General features: G+C 42.5%; 1 protein-coding gene across 15 annotated transcripts in view; it reads left to right on the top strand.

The window, feature by feature from the left end:
* The window catches only part of ANKRD44 (ankyrin repeat domain 44), a 348,643-nt gene that overhangs the window by 119,714 nt on the left and 204,688 nt on the right, over window positions 1-24,241 (top strand). For 2 of the 15 annotated variants that reach the window (XM_070580476.1, XM_070580474.1), the window contains exon 1: window positions 18,288-18,338. The exons of the other annotated variants lie outside the window; for them this stretch is intronic. The gene's annotated coding sequence lies outside the window, so the exon portion shown is untranslated. Of the gene's footprint in view, window positions 1-18,287; window positions 18,339-24,241 lie in introns of those variants that run through there. 15 annotated transcript variants of the gene reach the window in all.

Here is a 24,241-nt window from a genome sequence, read left to right as displayed (position 1 = left end):
AAATATTTCTCCAAGTCTTTAAAACTTCTTTGAAATGTCATTTTTAATAGTTGTGTAATACTTTACCATTTGGATGTGCCATATTTTATCTCATTACATCCTTAAGATTGCTAAGAAGATTTCAATTATTTTCTGTAATGAACAACACCCCAATAAACATCTTGAATATAAATCTTTGTGCTCATCCCAGATTGTTTCTTTAGGTCAATTTCCCACAAGAATTACAGGGATAAAGATTGTGAAGATGGGTACAGCTCATTTAAATGCCCCCCTTCAGCTGCAGCCTCCATCTTATTATTTAATTCTTTGTCCCTTGAAGTGACTTGATTGCCTTAAAGTGATCCTAAAATTCACACGGCATTAAACAAATGTAAAATATGTCTTAGGAAAGATTCTATACTTCCAAAGCTACAACCATGCAATCTCTTAAAGTGGCTGTGGTTGAGATATGTATTTTTCTAAGAAGGAACGAAAGAGTTCTAAGCTTGTTTACTCAAAAAATCTAATAAAACAGATCATTAAAAGTGTTAGAATTGTCTTGTTTATGAAAACTTGCAGTTGGTTTAAATTGGCCGTTTAAAGATTGGATGACTCAGTTGCCTAGAGCTTAGCAATGTACAGGTCCAATTCCATTATTTGCTCAATAGCAGTTTTATGCTTAGGGCTAGTGCATAAGGCTGATAATTGTGGCGTGATAAGACTGCATGAGAAGTGCTCAAGTGTTATAATAAGCCCTGCTTAGCTGGAAGAGAGAAATATTTACCAGTGCTCTGCTAATGAGCTCTTCTTTATATCATTTAATTAGCTAGATTTATTTTAGCTAAGGTTAAACATGTTTAATATATTTAATAGAGGTCTTGAAATAACATGTGTTGAAATCAATGAGAAGAAATGCAGAAAAATTCTAAGCAGGCTTTCTGTGGAATAATTACCAAGCAGATCTTATTTTGGTTCATCTTAGAAAAACCAGAAAGTTGGTTGGAAGAAGATACACTGAATCGGAATCATGCCAAAAATAATACTGTCTATATTATAGACACTTCTTTTATAGACCGCTTGTGTAAGCAGATGCACAATCCTCTCCTTTGGAAGGTACTCCTTAGTCGACCTAATCTTGTTTTGGGTGATGTGCTAGTGTGGAGGGTACAGCTTATGGAGTGGCTGGATTTGTAAGTCTGTATACGAGGCAGAAGTCATGTAGAGTCAGAATTACCCTGGAGAATCTCTTTGGAAGGCTCCACCTTGGAGGCCTACGCACTCTCTCTCAGTGAGGCCCACACAGCCAGTTTTGCCTGCAGAGTTGGAACAGATTGCTGTTTCTTTGAGCACCAGATAAGCAGTTGGCTTGTGTGTAGGGGCCAACTTGTATGAAAAATATGTTTCTTTAAACACTAGAATCCCACTCAGCTCTGTGAGATGGCCACACTGTGAGATGTTCACATTGTGAGAAGTTCGCTGGAATGAGACCGATTGAGGGAGCTGGGGAATCCTGCTTCCTTCCCTTTTCTCTCTATCCTGGGGCATGAGGTCATCGAGTGGGATGGCTGGTGTGTCTCCCCTCCCTCCCTCGTGGTGGGTGTTACTGAATTCTTTTGAGAGAAAGCATGTGTCGATCTGATGCCACAGCAGTTGCTGTGATACAGTATTTTTACCCATGCAGAAGTTCTTCTGGGAGGCCCTACAGTGACCTTATTGGTTAATACATGACATAAAAGCAGAGTGGAAGAGGCAGGGTGAACAAGTGTGTTATTTTGAAACCAACTTATAATGATACTATAACCTTCCTTCCCCTACATTTAATGAGCAGAGATTTACTGAGGGCCTACTATGTGCCAGGAGTTAGGGACATGGTGGTGACCATGGTGGACCTAATCCCTGCGCTTCTGGAACTTAGGGTCTTGGTATGTCCCCAAGAATTTGCCTTTGCCTAGGCAACAATGGTCTCACTAGATAGCCATTAAGTCTATAGTATCTCAAATATTTGGTGCAGAAAATGCTTATTTTGGGTTCTTGATTTGAGACTGTATGATGAAAATGGTTTTTTTGAGAACTATCAATTACCTAAGCTCACATACCTACTGGCTTATAATAACCAGCCTCAGCGGCCAGCTGACCTTCCTATGAGATGCCAGCATGCTCTCACTGGCTCACCATCTCCCTGGTTTTAAACACTTGGTTCTGGTACTGCCTGATCTGTGGCGTCTTCTGTATCCACCAGCACCAGCACCTTCCTGCTCGAGTTCCTCCTTCTCAGGATCTGCATGCCTGTAATATCTCCTCTCCTTCCCCCAAAGTGCGGTGGTGGGATGTGTGTGTGTCTGTATAAGTGAGAGAGAAACAGACTCAACAAAGGAAATTCCTATGCATGAGAATTTACTTTTGATTACTAATCCGTCATTGTTAGTGTTGGTTGCAAACCTGGAGAAGAGGGCAAGGTGATTGGGTCCCCAGTGTGTGTATGTCCTTTTGGCTCTCTTGGTCTTGACCTATTGACCTTCCATGGTGCTTCCTTGTGCTGTGTCATCTTTGCTTGCTCTCTCTCACTGTTCCTTTTATCTGAGCTGTGGGTTAACCTCCTGCCTTTCTTAATGAACATATGCAACCTCTAAAGTTGGTAAAAGAAGGAGACTCTTATGGCGGGGTGGGGCAACAGGACTGTATGGCCCTGACTTGGTCCAAGATTCTTGTGCCCTCAAGATGGATGCCTCAAGGTGGGCCAGGGTCTGCATAATTCCCTGGATTAACATGATTTATTTTTCCAGACAATTTTTTTCGTCAGTCAACTAAAAACATTATTTTTAAATTGAAACAAACATGAATAACTTAAGGCATAGACTGAAAAATTTACAGGAATTTTATTTTAATAATTTAATTTGTTAATTAATTTAATTTAATTTTAATAATTTAAAGAATTATTTTTGAGGCAGATGCCCAGAGGAATACATTTCCTCCTGTCTTCTGTTACAAGTGCTTGGGAGGAAGGGTTTCAGAATGCCTGGTGGAATCCTGGCTCCTTGGCCAGTCGTCTGAGAAATGTAGGAAACGCGCCATGTGTGTGGGTTACCCTCCTCCGCTGCTCCCCTGCGTGGCACCAGAATGGGAGGCATGTGCTTGGAGAAGGGGCCCGGGGTCTGGCTGGCCTGTTACCCTCTCTTGGCATACAGGTGCGCAGTGGGGTCTACTGTGAGGGCGTGTCTGTTGTCCCCAGGTAACCCGCTGATGGAACAGGACAGGATTAGCTCATAAGCTACAACACTCGCTGGAGCAGATTCTGCTCTAGATGCTCTGGCTTCATCAAAGGCTACAGGAGGACATTTGTCCCTGCAGCCTTCCCCTCTCCTCTGTGTGGCACTGAGGCCATGCTCAGCTTCTGTTTCTGACCTCCTTTGAAGCTGCATCTCTCCACGAGGGAGGAATGACATCTGAGCCGAAGGAAGCCGACACATGCCATTCCAGTCCATGGCTCCTGGCCCCCTAATCTTGCCCAGACAAGATGTTCCAACAGATGGGGCGATCCTTCTCCCCTAAGGCTTGTCTTGCAAGAGGAGAATTTGCTTCCTTCCTAATCTCTGGAAGAAGGCGATGGGGTTAAGATAGGCATCAGCCTTAAGGAAAATTTCTGAGTGTGCCAAGTGTGTCTTTGATGTCTTCCCAAAGGAGCCACCTCAGTGTCAAGTCAGTGTAGACAGATCTGGATCTGGATCCAGCCTCAGTCCCTTGCTAGCTTTATGTCATTCCTGAGCCTCATCTTCCTCATCTGTAAAAGGATGACATTAGTAATAACTCATGTTAGTGGTGAGGTGGAAGCTACATGATGTATGAAAGTGCGTAGCATACAGTTGCAGCTCAGTAAATGCTCCTCACGGCTGCTCTACATCCTCAAGCCCAGTGATGGATCCAAGGGCCAGGGTGGCCCTTCTTAGGAGGCTCCAAATCAGATTTATTTTCTTTCCTTGTCTCTGTTGAAAAAACTTATCCTCCCCTTGCTGCTGATCTGTATTTAGGAATCAAGGAAAAACCCCGCCTAAATAAACGAATTCTCCTTAAGATGTGACTGAGATAATCTAACTCGCTCAGAGGTGATTTCAGCCTGAAGGGGAAACTTTAACTCAAAGGAATTTCTGTGACTCAGAGAAGTCTTTTCAGTAGAAGGAGTGGGTTTCTGAGCAGTTTCGTGCTTTGCCCATGTCCCCAAGTGAGGCCCCACAGTGCCCTCTCTCCCCACAGCCCTTATCTTCTAGCCGTGGCCATGTTTGCCCTCCCTCTTAGCTAAACTCTTGCCCAGATTCTTTGCTCTCCCGATTCTGAGGCAACGTGTGCCTTGTGCCAAGGCAGCGTGCTTGTCTGTCTGTCCTACAGAAATCAGAAGCAACTGTTTTAGCATTTAACCCTTTCTAGCTTTTCATGGCCATTTCCATCAACTATTCCAGTTCTTGGAGGAAAATAGAATAAAATAGTTAAATAAAAGACCGATCAACTTTTTATGTTTGTAAATAACTGATGGATCATGTCGGTTTCTCTTAAACTAGAGCAGCAAATAGGCCAACTGTTCTTGATTGTTAGCTGTTGCCTGACATACTTGAGTGTTGAGAAAGCTTCTGATGTTGTGTCTATGTGAGATGGAAAAGAGTGTCATGCTTGATTAGTGATGTCTGCTAGAGGCACAGGAAGGGAAGTGGCAGCTCTTTGTCATATTTGTCATGCCTTTCTCCAGCTCTCCAGCCACTAGTCATTTCATCATTTTTCTCCTCATTTGCTCTCCCACTTGAGAGCAGTTGGGGAATCAAAGAAGGTATTTTCAAGCTAGGTTTACTCTGGTAAATGATTTAGTAGGGCTGAAGCATGACATCAACTAAAACTTGTTTTCTGTAGATTTCATATTTATCCTATTCTTGGTGTCTATTCACATGAATAATTAAGAGTTGTTATGAAGTCAGGTTGTTGGATCCAGAGATCCATAAACAGCATCAGAATTGAGTCCATTCGAAGAAACTACTCAGAACATCTTGCCTTTTCATCTCTGAAGAGTCGTGAGCATGTGAACCGTAGGCAAGAAATGAATTGCATTCATGAGTCGCTTGAGCAGCACAAAGCAGAGCAAAGAGCTGCCTCTAATGGTATGGGCTGTTGTGTCCGCTTTGCCTTTATTCTAAGTGCCTACTTTTCAGATAGCCTAATGGATGAATCACACTATGTTCTGAGAAAGGCAGACAAACAGCCTGGAGAAAATGGGTCACTTCCGCGGGGTTTTGGGTTATTCTTCTCCAAGGTTACCATTAGAACCCATTTGAAAGCATTAAAGTGAAAGCTCTTCTTGAAAAAGAGACACCCGGTGTGTGGCCAGCGGGCTTAACTTTGCCCACTCACCTCTCCCAGTGGGACACTGAACTAGTCTTTGGATGTTGAAAGTGGGGGGGGCTAACAGCTCTTTCCTCCAGTTTTGTTTATCTTCCGTTCTTCCCTGGGGTTGGGGAGAGGAGGAGTGGATAGTCTGACAAGTTTTCCCAACAACTGAGGCGAAGCCGGCTAGCTCTCTCGCTGACCTCCATTTGGTTCTGGCCCCGTTGGCATGCGTGTGGGTTGTTATTGGCACCAAGTGTTCTCCACGAGGACACCTCTGGGCAGGTTTAGGTCACACCTTGGTTTTGAGGGTCTTCTGTGCAGTTACATAGAGAGAAAATATCTAAAATACTTAAATGAAAATTGAGCATCTCTCTGAGCATCCAGAGTAAAGCATATGTTTAGAAAGTCTGAGGAAAGCCATTTTTTAAAGCTCATCAGTACTGTCCAAGATTCCTGTAAAACTATAACCCGATAAAAGCAACCAAAGCCCCCATCACCATTTGGCATCTCCTCTTCTTTCCTTTCTGTACAATTTATAAAAGGGCGACTTGAACATTTTACTTTAGGAATCTGCTACACTTATTATAAGCCGACTCTGTTTGGAGGCTGGCTCGTTAGTACCCAGGGAATGTATACCTCTTCCTCGTTTCTGTTTTTCTCTGATTTGCCAAATGTAAAGGTTAGGATTATTCAACCGTATAGGACATGATTTCTTTCTTTCTCTAACATTTTTGGGAAAGCAGATTTTGACTCAGTACTACCAGCCTGTGGGATGTGCTCCCCTTTGCTGGTGCACCAGAGAAAAGTGTACATACAACACCGTGAAAGATCAGCATGGCAAAAGAAGAAACTAGAAGAGGGCCTTTCTCAGTGACCTGAGATCAGTGGTAATTACGTGAGCTGGTGTTGTATGAGGCGTGTTTCAAGTGAAGAACGGAAAGGGGAGAGAACAAGTTCATTTGCTAACGTACTTTTTCTTTTGCTGGCCATTGAGATGCCGGAATGATAAAAGATCAGAGACATCATCTGAGAGGTCACAAAGATCACCTCTAAAAGAGAAGCCGCTTAATGTGCCAGCCACAGGCACAGCTGTTGAATGGGGGGGGACTCTTAACTGGGAATCACTTTACTGGGATCAAGGAAAGGAATGAAAAGAATGTCGTGGCTGTGACTTAAACAACAAGGGCTCGGGGAGGGGCGTCGCGCGTCGCAGCCTCACCTGTGACCTGCGGCTGAGACTGAATGGAGTTACTCAGGAAATGGAATAGTGCAGACTTCTGCGATCAGATCAGAGCACGAGGCGCCCCCCCCCCCCCCGGCCCCGCCCGGCCCCAGGCCTCTTCAACGCTGCAGCGAAGACCCTTCCGACACCTGCCGCCTCCCCTCCGAGGGGAGGTTCTCTGGTTGCTTGTTCCGTGGCCACTTTTTGGGTGAATCCGAACCTGTTCCCAAAGCCGCTAGCAACTGTCCCAAAACACAGCAAGAGGAGTTTTCATTTAATTTAGTGTGAGGCCACATTTAGGAAGTTTTTAATAATTCTTCTAATTTATTAATTTAATATCTCATCCCCATTTTTTTTTTTAGTCAATCATTCTGTTCAAGGAATAATGAATTACAATGTAGGCACATCCTTCTTAGTTTCCATGAATGAAATATACCAAGAGCAGGCAGTCTGATTTGCATTCTCGTATGTGAATATTAGGAATATAACTCTGAAGAGTACTGGCCTTATTAGGAGATAACTTTCAGGTTTACCTAATGGGGCTTTTATGCTTAATGATTTTCAGAATTAATGATGGAGGAGAGAGGAGCCAGCCCCCTAATGTTCTTTACCTACTGTATTATTATTGATGACATAACCAACCAGCAATCTTTTTGCATATTATTTAATACTTTTGAAAATACTTCCACAAACATCTATTGCCTAGCAGAGGGCGAACTCCATGACAGCAAAAACTGTGCTTGTTTTTGCCTGTCTTTATGTCTAGGCCTGGCAGAGTGGCCAGCACATAGTCAGGGCTCTGTAATATTGTTTATTGAAGGAGGGAAGGAGGGAGGGAGGAAGGAAGATCATGGGTCTGTGTCTCAGCATCTGCCCTGCCACATCACTGTGTGGATGACCATCCTCTGTGAGCTGAAATTACTGCCACAGCCTTCTGTATGGTCCCCCTGCCTCCAGTCGGTCCTGGCCTGCTGTCAATTTCTGCACCCACAGCCAGTCTGATCTTTGTAAAATGAGATTCTGAATACATCACTCCCTTGTGTTGAGCCTCAACTGCTTCCTGTTTCTTTGAGGATAAATAACAAAGTCTTAGCATGGCACATGAGTGTTTGGGGCTCTGCCCTGCCCACGTTGCCAGCCCCACATCTTGTCACTCCTCTCCTTCTCTCCTTGCACACCGTGCTTCAGCCCCCCTGAGCTGGTCACATTTCCCCACACATGCCAGGTTCCCTCTGGCCTCTGGGACTCTGTAGATGTTGCATCCTCGGGCTAGAGTCCCTTTTCCCTTGTCCCCATAGGGCCCGGGCTTTGATATTGTCTCCTCCCAGAAGCCTTCCCTGATGCAAGGCTGGGTGGGGTGACCTTCCTGTGGGACCCACGACTTCTTACTGTGATGTAATCGCCTACCTTTCTGCTTCCCACTAGATTCCTAAGCTTCTTGAGGCTGGAGACTGTCTTAATCAATCATGGCTGAATCCCCTCCACCTAGTGCACTGCCTGGCTCATCAAGGGCACTTGAGAAATGTCTGGTGAAAGGGTGAGAAGAGGGCGTTGTGATGTAGTTGGACTAGCGTGTGATTTGGAGCCAGAACGATCTTCTCAGCGCCTGGCGGTAACCTTGGGCCGTACTCAAACTCCCCAAGCCTTAGCTTCTCTCTCTAGGAAATGGGATGGAAGGCATCACTTCTGACCTCACACATGAGATGACATAAGGAAAGCATTTAGCACAGGCCCTGCTCCATAGTGAGCTCCAGTACCTTGTTCTTCCTTTCTTCCGTCTCTCCTTGCTTACCCTGCCAGTTTGGTAAAACCATGGACTAGAGCAGTAGAATTCTGCCTCCAAGTCAGAGGTTCAGTGCAGTGGTTTAAATCACCTGCTGGGCAGGTGAGCCACATTTTAAGAAATACACATTCCTGGGCCTCACCCCGTGGTTGTAGCATGGGGTCCTGGAATCTATTTTTTTCCAGGTTTCTGATGCTCTGCCACAAATGGGAGCCTTTGACCTAGTCCAATTTCTGACCAAAGCGGGAATCTTGCTTATATGACCTTTGCTGGAACACCTCGGGGATGGGCAGCTCGCTACATTTGAAGTCTCCTATTTATTGCTGGACAGCTGCTCTAATAGTTAGAAAGCCTCCCTTCTCCACTGGGCCCAGTTCTGCTTCCTGACAATGCCCGGGCTTTGGCTGGGGTTCTGTCTTCTAGAGACATGAGGTTTAAGTCCACATGATCTTCCATGTAGCCATTCTTTAGATATTGGAAGTTACTATTGCGTTCCTTCAGAGGTTTTCTTTTCCAGGCTAAACATTCCTGTTCCTATAAACTAGAGTTTGCTAACTGGCGCCTGTGGGCTACATCCGGTCCACACATGTGTTTTGTTTGGCCTGTGGGGTTTGAAAAATATGGAGTAAGTTGCCAACGTTTAAAAATCGGGCATTTCACTGAAAAGTCTGAAGCTCCAGCATGTCTTGAAGACCCAAAAGATCTGGATTCATAATTCCAGCTTTGGACAGGACATAAATTCTTCAAATTGTTGCACAGATTTCCAGATTGTTGATTCAGCCACACTATAACATTGTCTACCCCACCACTTAAATGGTCACGTCACGTGTTTTTTAGACCTTTCGTTATTCTTGTCTTTTCCTATCTGAGCTCCGAAGTGTCAAGTGGTCCCATCGTTTTAAAAAGTTGTTTATTTTTATGATTACAAAAATAGTATTTAACGATATTTGACAATAAAAACTGTTATGGAAAATTGGGGAAATTACAGAAAAATATGACAGAAAATGTATCTGTCGATAGCCCTGTTTAGCATTTTTATAAATTTCCTTCCAGTATTTGTTTTTCTGTACACGTTTATATATTATGAAGCTGGGGTCACACTGTAAGTTTTGTAGACTGCTTTTTCTCCATCTCATTAAACTCTCTCAAAAGATCAATTTTAATAACTAAAGTATTCTGGTTTATGTATTTATGTAACTTTTTAATGCATTTTATGTATTGTATTGTTTTATGTATTATAAACTTTTGCATATTGGACTTTTCATGTATTGTATGTATTGTACATGTACATTTTATATATTGTACATTTTATGTATTGTTTTATGTATTGTAACTTTTTTTATTCTGGTAAAGTATATATAACATGAAATTTACCATTTTAACCATTTTATTATTTTTTATTTATTAATTTTTTTAGAAAGCTTAGCTCTGAGCTAACATCTGCTGCCAATCCTTCTCTTTTTGCTGATGAAGACTGGCCCTGAGCTCACATCCATGCCCATCTTCCTCTACTTTATATGTGGGACGCCTGCCACAGCATGGCTTGCCAAGCTGTGCCATGTCCGCACCTGGGATCCGAACCAGCGAACCTCGGGCTGCGGAAGTGGAACATGTGAACTTAACTGCTGCGCCACTAGGCCGGCCCCTTAACCATTTTAAAGTGTACAGTTCAGTGGCAGTTAGTACATTTAAAATGTTGTGCACCCATCGCTATAATCTACTTCCAGTATGTTTTCATCATCCCAAAAGGAAACCCGTTATCCATTAGGCTATCACTTCCTGTTCTGTCCTCCTCTCGCTCCCTGGCAACTACTAGTGTGTTTAATGTCTCTATGAATTTGCTTAATATGGGTACTTCGTGTAAATGGAATCATACAACATGTGGCCTTTTTGTGAGTTTTGTGGCTTCTTTCACTTAGCATCATGTTTTCAAGGTTCATTCATGTTGTAGCATCTATCACTATAGTCATTCCTTTTTATGGCTGAATAATATTCCATTGTGTGGTTAGACCACATTTTGTTTATCTGTTCATCAGTTGATGGATATTTGGCTTGTTTCCACCTTTGGCTATTGGAATAGTGCTTCTATGAACATTCATGTACAAGTTTTTGTTTGAACACCCACTTTCAGTGCTTCTGAGTATATAACTAGGAGTGGAATTTCTAGCTCATATGGTAATTCTATGTTTAATGTATTGAGGAGCTGCCAAACTGTTTTCCACATTGGCTACACCATTTTATATTCCCATCAGCAATGTTCCAATTTCTCCACATTCTCACCAACACATATTTTTTGTTTTGTTTTGTTTTAGCCATCCTGGGCTGTCTGAAGTGGTATCTCATTGTGGTTTTGATTTGCATTTCTATAATGACTGATAACGTTGAGCATCTTTTCATGTACCTGTTGGCCGGTTGTATATATTCTTTAGATTTATGTATTGTAATTTATTTAATAATTTCCCCAGCTTTGACATTGGTTCCTTTCTAATTTTTGGGGTCATGAATATTGTTGTTATGAACATCTCTATACAAAAATTGTCTGCATGTCTAGTTATTTCTATAGGATAGCTTCCTTGATGTGGGATTATGAGGTCAAAGGTATAATGTTTCTAAGGTCTTGATGTGAAGGATCAGATTCAGTACTGCATGTTTGAGGAGCACATAGAAGTTGCCTGGAAATCCTCTTTAAGCACGTGTGCTGGGATTTCCATCTCTGTCTTAGCATGTCTGACCCAGACTCAGCATAAGGCTCATTGGAGTGGGACCCAATTTCCCAGGAGATTCTGATATGTAACCCAGCTATGAACCATTAGCCAAATTTCTTCTGCACCCATGTAGGTCTTCCAAAAATTAAAAGGGGGCAATCCAGAACTGCACATATTGATCGTCCCAGCTCTCTGACCAGTTCTGAGCAGGTTGGTCCTGCTGCTTCCACTGCCACGGGCAGCGTGCTTGGTGGCCCTGCTGTTCTCCCATGGTGGGCTTACTTGGACCCCTCCGTGGGCTTTTTCCTCATAAAATCTAATCTTCCCCTTCTTGTTCTTGAGGAGTTGATTGTTCTGAACCCATCTTTTCTGGTGAGGAAGCAGAGGTTTCTGTTAGCTTTGTGACTCGCTCTGGTTTTAAGATACCTACTGACCCCGTCTAGAACAGGCCAGGGTCTCCTGGGTCCTCAGATAATTTCTTTCCACTTCTCTCAGTGGCCTTGTTTCAACACTTTTGATTGGTCTTGATTCAAGAGGCGAAGTGTCGCCACACATGCCAAATGCACTCAGAGCACTCTGAAATTGAGAGCAGGCCTCGACATGTCCCGGCAGGCCGTTTCTGTCACACGAGACCCTGGGGTTCCTGCCTTTGGCCAAGCCAAGTTCTGTCCCCGGGAGGAGGAAGGGCAGCCCAAAGTCCCCCTTCGTCGGGACAATAGGACCATGATCTTGAAAGAATAATGACCGCAGTGCACATTTTAAACCAGTGGAACGTTGCGCGTTGAGTGGGTAACAATTGCTAAGGGTTTTTTGATGTTAGGTGTGTAGCATGGATTCCCAAATCTACAGTTAACCTCCAAAGACAGTAACGGGGCCTCCACACCACTTAGAGCCAATGGCAGGGAGAGGGCGGGTGAGGAGAAGGGGGCGTGGAACCTCCAAGAAGGGAGCCACCTGTTCTCGTCAGCTGGGCCACAGGAGACATCAGAACACGGGCTCCCTCCCTGCCACCCAGGCTCAGGCCTCAGGCCCTCCATGTTTGGGCTGGTGCAGCGGAGGTCAAGGGATTTTTTTCTTCCTATTGCTAAACAGAAACAGACAGCAAATTAGGTTTCATTTAAACTCAGTAATTCCCTCTCCTTATTAAAAGCCCTATTTTCTGCAATGCGACTGTCAAGATTATGTCTTAACTTGGCGTTCAAGTTAACAAGCTGGGAGTAAATTTGTTTTCCTAAGTTTAAAATATATGTTGAAAGCTAATTTTAGACTGGGAAGGGTGGTGGAAAAGAAGAGAATCTTAGACTTCCCTGTGGTGCCACCTCAGTTAAAAATCAGATCCAATTTTTAGATCTCAAGTCTTTGAGATAAGAGGCACGTTAATTTGCTCATGCCGAATTCCTCTTCAGGACTTTCTCACAGAGTGACATATTTTCAGTATCAAGGCAGAATATACCTCTGGCAGGTACACGGAGCCCTCAAATCTTGTTTACCAATATGACAGTTTAAAACTTGTTATTAAATATGTTTTATACTTCAGTGGGCTTGGTCAGTCTCACACACAGCATTGCAACGCACAGTGAAACACCAGTACTGCTGGGGCTCGTTTATCAATACTAACGTTTTTAACAGAGTTTTTGATTCCCAAAAGAGCCCAGTGTTTTGGTTAAGTTACGATCACTTAAACTTCATTATTACTTTCCTCCATTTTATTCATTTTATTTTCCAGATGGACAGGAACCATGTAAATGAATGCTATTGTTTAAAGAGCACAGAACAAGGTGGTGTGTGTGTGTGTGTGTGTGTGTGTGTGTGTGTGTTGGCAGGGGCTGAGGTCGGGCTTGGGAAGGATAGGAGGGAAGAGACTTGGGGAGTATGCTGGCTGGAAGTAGTGCATTTTAAATCAGGGTTAGTGTAATCCTCTGCGTCAGCTAAACTTGGGCTTCTTTTATGCCTTTAAGCAGAGACTGGGTGGGGGTGGAGGAGTATGAGAGGGACTCTTCGGAAATGTGGTGATTTGGGGAAGGGACTGCTTATTGTCACTCTCCTGAGTCTAAAGTCAGTGCTGTGCCTGGGCTCATTTGTCACTCCAAAATATAATTTTTTCCCCTCCATCCATCTAAACCATTCTCAGGCCTCTCCGTTCAAGTCCTGCCTCTTCCACACACACCACTGACTTCTTAGCCCTTCTTGTTTCCCCTTTTTCTGAACCAGAGAAGGCCCCTGGAGTGTTAGGACTTAAAGGACCTCCGAGCTCTGTCTCTGGTCTGCCTGTCATGGTGCTGAAGGAAAACTTGGCATGCATTTGCGTGAAGTCTGTAGAACACGGTTCAGTCCTGTCTTACACAGTTTAATTGTTTTGTGTGGGTTAGGCTTATTTCCCCAGCTATATTTGGCAGTCTCTGAGGAAGGGACTATGTCACACATTTCTTTTGTATATTCCATAAAAATAGCATATAGTATGCGCTCCAAAAATGCCTTCAGCTCTGGTAGCACTTTTCTGTGAAATGCACCAGCCAGGACAGATGCCGATAGAGGCTTGTTTGTTGTGGCACAAACTAGAAACAACCTGAGTGCCCAACCAAAGTGGAATAGTTGAACATATTGTGATATACCCATATTATGGAGTATTATATAGCTATTCAAAGAAATGAGTTACTCCTACATCTAGTGCCCTGAGGGGAATGCCCTCAATATATTATTCTTGCAAATAGCAAAAAGGGAAATAGTAAAATTTCACTTTTGTGATAACAGTGTAACCTCTCACTTCTGGATCTGTATTTCTACATATCAGCAGAAACATAGGAAAAGATGTGAAGGATACACACTGAGGTGTTAACATTAGAGGTGGGAAAGGTTATTAAGTTTCTTCTTTGCCTTGTCTTTGTATCATTGCAACAGGGAAACTATAAAGATTAAAAACCAGCAAATGGGGCTGGCCTGGTGGCTTAGTGGTTGGAGTCACGCGTTCCGCTTCAGCAGCCCGGGGTTGGTAGGTCAGGATCCCAGGCACAGATCTGGCACTGCTCGTCAAGCTGTGCTGTGGTGGAGTCCCACAGAAAATAGAGGAGGATTGGCACAGATGTTGGCTCAGCGACAGTCTTCTTCAAGCAAAAAGTGGAAGATTGGCAACAGATCTTAGCTCAGGGCCAGTCTTCCTTACACACACACACAAAACAGCAAATCAAAGAGAAAGAGAAAATGTGTGGAGCTTTTCAAGCTTCAGAAAGTCCCTTTCCCATAATTCTTCTTTCTGCTTTTCAAACTTTGCATGATTGGAAAAAAATGAGTTTTCTCTTTTGACTAAATTGTAGAATTAGGAAATAAAGATAGCATTATACTTGGATTAGGTTTTTTTTGTTTGTCCGTTTCTCAGCTCATGACATGAAGATAAGATGATGTGAAGTTAAGTTTTCTTCTGACCAAAACTTACACTGTGAAGGTAGCGCCCACCCCGAAAGCCTTGAGGCTCTGGTTTCTGTGGTGGAGTGGAGAGAGAGCAGCAGATTGAACAGATGCAGGATGCTAACTGACTTCGGAGCCCGAGTAACTTCCTGTCCCAGAGCTGAACAGAGCAGAGTAATCAGCTGCAGGGCCTTGCACAAGTGGAAAAGCAAAGAAAGTGAACACTGCAGAACTTCCTCTGCTGATGGTGGGGCCAGCTCTGCTCCAGAGAGCCCTGCATCTCACGGAGGAAGTTGGTGAGAGGCTTTCCGCATGTAGGCAGCCATGCCTGAGTGGGCTAGCTCTTGCTGCATTAAAGGTGGGGAGAGGTCACTTATCTTTTAGATCCACATCTTGGCCATGAAGAGTGCTTCCCTCACAACTCAGGGACACTCCATCCTCAAGCCCTCTCGCCCAGACTGTTGTTGCAGTCTCCGAACTTGTACGACTCGGGTCTTCTTCCAGGTCGTCATACAATCCATTTCCAGAGTGATCATCACTCCCCTGCTCGAGAACCATGCGTGGCTTCCCAGTTCTATAGAAGAGCCCAGATTTCTTAGCCTGACACTCAAAGCCGTCTATGATATGACCCCTCTCTACCTCTCGCCCTGTCCCTTCTCTCATGCTCCAGCCAAATGAAATTGTTCCCTGTATATGTTCATTCTTCCCACCTTCTGCTCACATTCTTCTGAGGTACGACCACTCCCTTCCCATTCCATCCATCTCTACCTGTTTAAATCCTCTCCAGTCTTCAGTATTCATGCCAAAGGCTGCGTCTTTCAGGAAACCAGATGTGCTCTCTCATTCTTCTTCCTGTACTTCTCCTGTGGTATTTACCTTACACTCAAGTTGTGTATAGTCATTCCTCTTACACCTTGGTAACTCCATCAAGGGAGAGACTGACTATAACATCTCAGTGCCTGAATTTCTTACGCTTGGTAAATTTCTTTTGTTTAATCAATCTTTGTTGGATTGGGTCAAATATGTTTATCTGAAATGTACCAGATTAATTTTTTAAAAACATAGATTTCATTTCTTGTTGGCAGGGTGCTATGCAGAGACATAAAGGAAATATGAACTGGATTGCTGTCTCTGCAAAGAAATATAATGTGACCATCCTTTTTAGCAAAATTTCCCATTTTGTATTATCTAATGTTTTTCAGCCTCTTGGACTCCTCTCTTCCTGCTGCCTTATCATTTCCCGTTGACTTCTGTTGCTGAATGCCCTTGCTATGACATTGGGTGGGGAAAGTGAGAAGATGCTTCCTGGAAGACTACACTGAGAGAATCCCTAATAGATTTGACTTTCTCGTGACTTTCCTGTTTTTGTGGGCAGCAGGGGACCCTCCAGTCATCTCAGGCAGAGACTAATAGAGGTCCTGGTCAACCCCCTGCCTCAGATTTGGGAGTGATTTGAACAGCCCAGGCCAGGGCGGTGACTCAGTTTTGCACGTCTCCTTCATCCCCCATCTGGCCCCCTGTGGAGAGGTGGGGAGAGCTTAACTCCTGTCTCCCTTTCCAAGGAATGCATATGGAATTCAAAGGAAGTGAACTGCAGAAAGGAAGGAGATTTAAAAGAAAACTCTCCCGGGCATTGGAAAGACTTGGTTGGGCAAAAAGTGCCTTTTGAAAGAATCCAGGTTCTAACAAATTTCAGACAAACCCAATTTGGAGTTTGTTTGAGCCTTGAATGACTTTATGTGATTGAGTTAATCCATATATCTCATACCTGGTACTTCCATCCCCCTCAAATATAGCAAGAAATTGCCACCTTCCTCATCAATGCCTTTCATTTCTGCACATTGATGTGATTGTTGTTGTTTTTGAAGGATGCTTGAATTGCATTATTTAGCTTCTAATTTCCAATAATTCTCAAAAATTATAATTACTTTAGGCCACAAGAAAATATTACTGTAGTTATAGATCATTTTCTATCATATTTTTTCTTTAGGAATACTATCTTATTGTTGCCCTTATCATGAAAAGGGATGTACATACGAGATATTAATAAAAAGTTGTGTTTGTACAATGCATCCTAAGACTTAGAACCACTTTCTTTATCTAAACAAAGAAATTGCACTGAATACACTTATTACCCTGATAATCATCTAGCTGTATAATTTTTTTCCCACAAAGGTCACTAAAGTGGCTTATATTGATTGGCATTATTAAATAACCCTCCATATTTGAAACCACATGAATTCAATATGCTATAGGATGCAGTTATACAAAGAATGTAACCAAAACTAAAATAGGAAATAAAACTTCTATAACAATTTTTCAAAACAGGACACTGTTGTGGAAGTATGTTGTTGTCCTGTTTGCATTACACTGATTTCAATATTCTCTATGAGCTAACCTCTTGGATCCGTTGTGCTCTTGCTTAAACTAACTTTCTTTAAAAGTTAACTCCTGAGCACCATTTAATTAACTTAGCTAAAGTTGAGATTTGATCTCAAGCCATTTGAAACTAGACAGAGCGAAAAAAGATGTGGGTAGTTGGCAGCAGATCCCAGTAAAAATATGGCATTTGGCAGAGCGCGTTGGCCTTGTTTTGCTTTGCTTTGGCTCTTTATGGATGTGGCCTATTTTTGAAATGCTGTGATTTAAATTCAGTGATCAAGTGACAAGTCTGACAAAACAGAACTTACTTCCGTGGAGGTTCTGTGGGGGGAAGAATGGAAGCGTTCCAGGACCTAAAGGAAGTAACCTCGATTTCACCTGGAAACATTAGTGTCTTGGGGGCAGGAGATTTGGGCTATATATAAAGAGTGAAGGAAAGTGGCCAAGACGCTGAGCCAAACTTGCATCCAGGAATAGAGCAGACATCAAAGAACTGAAAACTGTGTGTGTTGTTTCCACTCCGTTCCTGTAAGTAGCAACTGGGGAGCCTGAGATAAAGGAGGATGGGAGAGTTCTTTCTGTGATGCCTTGGATCGATTGCGGTAATCGTCTTCCAACTGGCTTCGCTGGCTCCATTCTCTCCTCCTCCAAAGCTCAGCGCACACTGTGGACAGATTAAATGTTTGCAAAAACCCTCAGCCGTTTTCTTGCTCAAGACCCCAGTTCCTATTTGCCCACAAGATTGGGTTAGGACTCCTTCCGCTGGCATGGCGCTCCCCCGACCTAGTTATTTACTTTTCCAGCCTTTTCCTCTACTCTTCTCCAACGTGAAAGATTTATTCCAGTGTCATTCTTCAAAATCCAGCTTAACACCTACCTTCTCCATCTTTTTGGTAATTCGAACTCACACTGAGCACCCCTACTTTGAAAGATTATAGCTCTTTGTCTTCTATCTTTTGGCAAGATTGTTTTATTGTTAGTTATTTTGTTGAGAGTAACGATGCCTAGAAATATATACACATATAGAGTGACTATATGATGTAAATATGTACATCAACATGGAAAGGATATATATGGTGACATATTTCCTTAGTGAGTTATAAGGTATATAATATTTCTCCATAGGAAGTACATTGAAACTGAGGCTGAATTCCTTAGTATAAAATATATATAATATATTATATTTATTCTATATTCATCATCTTGTATTGTATTGTATTGTATTACCTGACACACGAGAGAGAATACTGAACTGGGAGAATCAGGAAAACTAAGTTCTTGTCTCAACTTGGCCACTACCAGGCAAATCGTTAGACGCTCCTCACAGCTCCAAACAGGGAATTCATCTCCTTTATGACCATCAGGAGATCAAAAAGGAAAAGTATAACTGTACACATGTGTGATAACCTTAAATATTAAAATTATGATTTCATATTCTCATCCAGAGGACATGAATATGTGCACCCTTTGATGAATCAAAGAAAGATGATGTATTATTCAGGTGAGTTGCTATTATTTTGACTTTTTATATTAGACCACTGAGTACAGAGAGGTTGCGTGACGTATTTGAGGTTGCCAGTGTGACGGAGGCCAGCTCAGGCTTGGTTTGGTTTTGCTCCCCTGCCTGCGAAGGCTTTTCTCCCACTGTCATTGGCCCTTCGGCTTTGTAGGTGGTGTTGAATGGATGATAATCCTAACTTGACTTATTTGCTCTGTAATTTTTTAGGAAATCTCCCTCAGTCCCTTATTTTTCCTCTTGTAGGATGGATGGACTTACATGCACTTGTCTGTGAAAGTTTTTGAGCTTGTTAACTCAAAATCAACACTAATCACTATTTTTATAGATTATACATAGGCATCCGGCCTTGTACAGAGGGCGTTGCATATATTATGTCATTTCTTAAACACATCTTGTAAAATGGCCATGATAACCCCATTTTACAGATGAGGAAACTAAGGCTAGGATTTAATCCCAGGTCAGTCTGATACCCTATTAATCTCCCCACTATGGAAGAAAAAGAGAGAGAGATCTCAGGTCTGTAAAAATGAACATTGCCTCCAGATTTCAATTTAACCAATACTGTTGTTTCATCATTTCCTTTTACCTATTGTGAGTGACTAATAGCAAAGTTGGCGTGCCTGGGTTTCATTTTCCCTTGGGGTAGCTGTCCTCTGGTGAAGGCGCTAGTGAGTAGCATTAAAGAGCAGAGATGCAGCCAAGGAGGAGCTCAAGAAAGCAAGGCGCAGCAAAGGATGTGAATGTTCCCCAGACTGGAGAGTTGGTCCTTGAACAACTATTTCATAGTCAATCCCATGTATTATCTTCATTCTAGAAAAGGTTAGATAATAAATTAATTTTTCCGTTTTCTGATTAAATATAGTCCTTTTTTTTTTTTTACAGTGTTTAAGTATAGAGTTAAGAAATAGCTACATATAGAGAGGATATTACTGATACTTGGAATTTTATGCTTTTTTTGTTTTTAATAATAATTGGAAATATTATAGACACTGAACGCTGAAGCATAGGCTGTAGGAGACATTTTCAGATATGTAGTCCTGTATTAAAAAAAAAAGTTTATGAGGATTCAGTATATTTTGTACAGTTCTTAAGGGAAACAGGTTTTGATTTTATGATCATCATTACGTTTCTGTGATGGAGTGAACTTCTCCCCAAGTAAAGAGTGCTCTGTATTCAGGGAGCACTTAATGGCATCCTTTCAGCAGATCACACAGCAGGACCCACATGAATAGAGCTAACAAGTTTTGTCCATTAAGTCTAGTGACTTGAACAAATTTTTATTATCCTTTTGTAAAAATCCAAGCACTGCCTCATACAAAAACCGGTTGTTACCTAATGAAGTGTTTCAGTGTGTTCGTATAAGTTGATGGTTTTATGTGGCCAGATTATTGCTGCATCAGCTATAAGCTACTAATAACGTGCTCCCATCTTGCATTAATGATGTACTATACTCAGGATGCTCAAGTATGGACAGATGTTTAGCAATATCATTTTTTGCTCTTGGCTATTGATTGATTCCCATCACCCGTTCCTGATTAGAATGCAAGATGTTTTCCTTTAGATTTAGAGTCTTTAATTACTCAATCTAATCAAAAAAAGACAAGCAACACCCCAGGAGTTGGAATGACATGCTGGAGCATCTTCTTGAACTTACCATTGGCTGTAGTTACAGATGCTCAGTGACAGCCTCTATCACTCTGCTTATCTTCCAAAGCCAGTTTTTTCAGTCAAGAACATGCAGCTCCCACAAAGGGAATGTGAAGTGCACTCTACAAGGTTTTAACAAAAAACACATTGGTGGTCTCACTAGGGGATTTTGGAGGAGGGACCCACAGCCTCATTGGAGGAGGGGGTGGGTCCTCTCAACTAGCTGTGCTCTCACTGTAGGACCCATGAGGTACTTTACTCCTAAACTAATGGCATGTCTGGTGCCCCTAGTAGCACTTTTTGAAAGTAGAATTGAGGGAATAATTGAATTGGGTTTTGCAAATGATGAAAATGATACATTAACACCTGAGTTTTAGATAGCTTTATTCTTATTTCCTAAAGACCTGGACCCTCGGGGATCAATAGGGAAGGCTTCTTGGTTTTTTTGTTTTGGTATGTACACAGGGTATGTGTTTACTTGTTACTAAGAACTCTCTCAGAAGCCTGAGTTCTTCTATGTCTTGAATAAAGTGGATCCTCCAGCTTCCTTCTTTTAATTACGCAACCTGAACATTCACTCTTATCTCCCAGGTAACAAATTACCATCTTGCTCCCCCTAGTGGAATTGTCGTTCTACTTCAAAGTTTGAGAATACTGTCTCAGTACATATTTGATTTAGTGTCTTACTTTTGGAAATCAGATATTTTCCCAATTTCTTTTCAAAGACTGAGAATAAAATAGAAAAATATTGTGTTGGATGGGCTGATAGGGGGATGGGTAGAGAAAGTGGCTTGTTGCTGATAAGCTTTCAGTTCCTAATGTTAGCAAGGTTAGCTACATAACGTATAATGGCTGCCAAATTCAAGGGGCCCCTCTGCTCTGCACATCTGTCTTAGAGGGGTCAAGTGTCATCAGCCTGGCAGACAGTCTCCTCCAGAAGGCAGCTGTCAACACTCCTGGCAAAGATGGGAAGGTGCTGGTATTGATGATGTTGAAAGACAGAGACAGGTCCTATCCTAATATTGAACCCCACTTGTGCCGTTGGTAAAGTAGCCCAGGAAGTGTCCTTCTGCCTTCTGAATCTATGTGAGGGACTGTGCCAATATCCATGCACATGGCAATCATTTCCAGTTTACAGTTGCTAAGCATGTCAATAAAATTTTAGTAATTGAAGCTGAAATTATAGCATACCTTTCTTAAGAATTTAAATTTATTTAGGGAATGATAACCAATGGTTTCATGGCATTGGAATCTCTCTCTCTCCTTTTTTTCTGCCACTATTTGTTTTTCACAACTTTGACCCTTGTTATAAATTTGTGTTTATTTAACTTTGTACCCCGTTGCACACTAAGCACCCTATTTTATATATGCTGGTGTCGAAGTGTGTGAAACTTCAAAAAGAAATACCAGTACTTGCCAAGGCTTGGGACTCTGCTCTTTCGCAGGTAAGACTTATCAAGTTCAAGGCAAAAGCTGCAAAAGATAGCATGGTTGCCAGATTAATGGTCAACAGAGTCAAGTACCTGATACCTATGAGCAACAATATTTAATTAGAATGTCCTCCCTTTCTTAAAATCATGTAATAGAGATAATATTTGGATATGTCTTTTTCCAAATATTTATTCTCAGGGTAAGTGTTTATCTAGGGAAAAATAAAACAGCAGGATTGTGTTAAAATCCCCACAAAAGGGAATGCCAAAGTGCTCTCTGGGCATGTTTTATTTGGGAGCGTGGAGAAAAAAGGAAACACCCGTAATGTTTTTTTAGAAAATACTACTTGCTCAAGAGTCACAGTAATTTTGTTCAAGAATTACATCCATGCAAATGCAGCTTCTTTTCAAGCAAAGAGTGAATCTGTGATGCTCTGGTTTGGAATCCCGTGATGCTTGGATTCACAGTGTGAAGATGATGTCGTGTCAGCCACACAGCACAGCTGGGGCTAGAGATGTCCATCTAGCAAGGCTTTGGGCTCTGGAGAACAGACCCTTTTCTATTCCACAGACAGTGTGAGGGATTTGTCTGTGAATCAACGTGTATCTCTGTGCATACACACATGAGTGTAAATACAGATGTGTGTGTACATTTGCAAATGTAGGTGTGTACATGTGGGTATATGTATTCCACACGTATAATAATAGTTCAGCTTCTTCCCAATGGGTGCTGGGAATTCTGTGCATTGTCAATACTCTCCAAAGCAGCTTCTGGCAGAGCCAGGCCTAGAGGTGCTGGGCAAGTGTGCATACTGGGAATTCTGTGTGTTGGTGAGACCCTTTAAAACAGTCTCAGGGACTGGGCCTGGCATGTTTGGGAAGCCCTACACACCACTCCCTGCTGAAAGACTGTGCTGGCGTCCTTGTCTGGCAGCTTCATCAGGGTGGCTCTCCTTGGGAACATTCCAGCCGTAGCTTGGAACTCTTGTCTTTCTTGAGAAGTGTGAGGACCGAATGTGACAGAATATCTGTACACATTCCTTACACTCCTGAGTGATGAGAGGTTTGCTTACCTAGCTGTGTTCCCTTAAAGTGACTAACCTGTGGTGCATTAACTCCTGGGATATGTTTGTTCTTCAGAATCTTAACTTCTCAACTGTTGATTGATTACTGTTGATTTAACATCAAAGTCTTGTCAGACTCTGCCTCTGCTTGTCATCCTGTGGTTATTGGGCTTTCATATTTGTTTTCTCTTAAGATTCAAAAAGGCAGAAAAGTACACACAAGTGTTTGGCCACCAGCACAGCAGATGGAGAATTATGAAACGGATAAACAAGTTTCAATATTTTTGTTGAAATCCTGAGTTTGTATCTGACTCTGTGTTTTCTATGAAACACAGTCCTTGCTACAGGGCAGATAACCTGGAGACCTGGTTGGCAGGCTGTCAGCAAGCATGTGGAAGGATCTCCTTGTCCTTAGGCAGAACAGCCAGCTGAGACTGAACTGGCAGAACACTTGTGTTCTTCAAGGCTTCTTTCCTGCTGCTCCATTGTTGGCAATTTGAGAAACTCTCTCTGAATCACACACCTCGGCAAGGAGGTTGAATCGAGAGGGCATTTTGAGTAAAAAAGAGATACATCTGTCCACTTGCTGGAAACTTTTATGGCAGAGGGGAACACTGTGGACAAATTTCTGGCATATTGGAGTATTTATCTGCTATTTAACATTTTTCATATAGTACTGCCTCAAGTCCTCATACTATATCCGACTGACAATATTGGTCCCCCCAAATAATAATAAACACTGTCAAAACCCATAAGGCAACAGGAGGTTAAAAAAGAGAGAAGGAAATTTATAAGGAATATGAGGACTCGGATTCTCAAGGAAATGAACAGAAGAGAGGTCAGGTGAGGCTAATGATTGTACCTTAGGCCGGTGTTCACCAGTTCCGAAGATTAAGTGGGCTTTTACGAAAAATCTGGATTCACAGGCCTCTACCCCAGATACAATAAATCGGAACCTGCGGGGAAAGGATCTGGGAATGTTGGCTTCACAAACATCACAAGTGATCCTTATGGTCAGACAAGTTTGGGAAATTGCCATCATCTAATTGCCTACTAGGATTTATCTTCCAGCTGTGTTTCCATCGCCCTTTATAAATCCTCTGCTGTATGTTGGGTCTCGTTTAATGGATGTGAGTTCAATGATAAGCGCTCAGGAGCTAATCCTAGTATCCAGTAACTAATTGCCTAAAGTATTTCCAAAATTTGTGAGTGAATGTGTGTGTGGGTATGTGTGTGTGTTTGTAATCGCCAAGGTTTTTCAAGTTTGAAAAAAAAGAGTCAAATATTCCATACTGGCATCGTTAAACATTTCTTAATGAAAACATCTGTTATTTGTGTAGGGTTGTATGGTCAAAGAGAGTTTTCCAATATATGAACTCATTTGTTCCTAATAACAATCCTATGAGTGATTGGGCAGCAAGGTCATGCTCACACCCCAGATTACACGTGGGAAGGGGGCTCACATGTAGCCGGCGGTGGTGGAGCTGCTTTGAGCAGGACCCTTCACCAGGTGGGGCAGGCCCAACACCAACCCAGGAGCCCACCAGTTTTCCTTTTTTACCCCACACTCTAATCACCAGGTTGACGACAGCATTTCTAATAGATCGAGTTCCTTGCGTATCCACACTTTTGCACACACTGATCCCTCTGCCTGGAATGCCCTTCCTGCCCTGTCTGCAACGCACACTTATTCATTAAGACGTCTCCCAGGAAGCGTTTCTGGATGCACTCTTCTTCTCACCCT

Source organism: Equus przewalskii, chromosome 17, assembly GCF_037783145.1.
Source record: "Equus przewalskii isolate Varuska chromosome 17, EquPr2, whole genome shotgun sequence".
In the NCBI taxonomy this organism is placed as follows: domain Eukaryota; kingdom Metazoa; phylum Chordata; class Mammalia; order Perissodactyla; family Equidae; genus Equus; species Equus przewalskii.
The sequence above is the reverse complement of the archived record's forward strand: the minus strand, read 5'-3'. Positions and strand labels throughout refer to the sequence as shown.